We start from the raw sequence: 1,517 nt of genomic DNA on the forward strand, positions 1-1,517 counted from the left end.
CGCAATCCCCCCCACACACTTACGGGAGGAAAGATGGAGAAGTCAGATCCGTACGAGAAGTACGAGGGAGAGCGGTTCGGTCCCGGTCCGATAGGCATTCGTCTCCTTCCTAGGGAGGGCCGTCTGGAAGGTCTTATCCTCTGGCCGGTTCCTCTCGACAGCGGGAGCGCCTCCGGGCCTGTCTGCGCGACGGGGGAGCGTTCCTCCGCCGCCGACCACGGCCGCATTCTCAGAGCGAGGCCGAGTCGACCCGTCTGACCAAGTTGTACTACATGGCGGCCGGCGAGTGAGGGCGCAGGACCATCGGGGGCTCATGGCCCCCGGCGACTCGCCTCCTGCCCGTCGCCAAAACACCTTTTTCTCAAAACCTCCCGGTTCCCCCGGTTCGTCCATTGGAAAGATGGAGAAGTCAGATCCGTACGAGAAGTACGATGGAGAGCGGTTCGGTCACGGTGGTGCTCAAACTTTAACCCCCCGTAGTGCTGCGGGGGGAAAGGCAGCGGCACCGCTTCCCCCGGCCGGTCAGCCCGAAAGATGGAGCCCGAAAGATGGTAGTCTGTGGGAGGGGGCAGCGGTCCCCCGTCCCTCTCAGGCCCGAACGATGGATCACTCGGCGGGGGAGCGCTCCCCCGTCAATACCCAGTCCCACATACGCTTGTTAGCAGTCGGCCGGCAGGGCGATACCCAGGGAGTGAGAACATCCAAGGAAGGCAGCAGTCTGCAGGGGGTGGCAGGCTCTGAAGCATGGTTAAACGGCACAGAGAGGGGAGCTTAACCCCCGTCAACACACGCGCATATGCGCTTGTCGGCAGGTAGGGCGATACCCAGGGAGTGAGAACATCCAAGGAAGGCAGCAGTCTGCAGGGGGTGGCGGGCTCTAAAGCATGGTTAAACGGCAGAGAGGGGAGCGTAACCCCCGTCAACACACGCGCATATGCGCTTGTCGGCAGGTAGGGCGATACCCAGGGAGTGAGAGAGGGATCACTCCAAAGAAGGAACAAGACTGGGGCAGTAAGAGTTGGTCGGTAGGGCGATCCCAGTGGCGGCTCCCAGGAAGGGGTGGTTCGGTCACGGTGGCGAGGTGGTTCTAAAACCTTAACCCCCCGTAGCGCTGCGGGGGGAAAGGCAGCGGCACCGCTTCCCCCGCCCGGCCCCCTTTGCCCCGGATGACCGCCCCGGATGACCGCCCGGGGGGGGAGGAAGGGAGGCGGCCGCCCTTCCTCCCCCTTTCCCGGCCACATTTATACAGGATTACCAGGGCCACGGTGCTGCATGCAGGGCCAAAACCTAAGTCCCACTTTTACTTTACTAATGTTAAGGATTACCAGGGCCATATAGTTCTGGGGGCCGACGGTCTGGAGGTCTAGTGCCCGGAGGAGAGTGCTTAAGGGTGGGTGAACGGGTTCGAGCGGTGCGCAAGGTTACTGGAGGTCCGGTGCCCGGAGCAGAGGTGCTGTGTGTTAACCTGGAGCCCTGGTCCCCTGAGAGGGGTAGGGCCCCTCTGTCCTTCCCCCCAG

This window comes from Borostomias antarcticus (assembly GCF_949987555.1).
Source record: "Borostomias antarcticus genome assembly, contig: scaffold_205, whole genome shotgun sequence".
NCBI classification, from domain to species: domain Eukaryota; kingdom Metazoa; phylum Chordata; class Actinopteri; order Stomiiformes; family Stomiidae; genus Borostomias; species Borostomias antarcticus.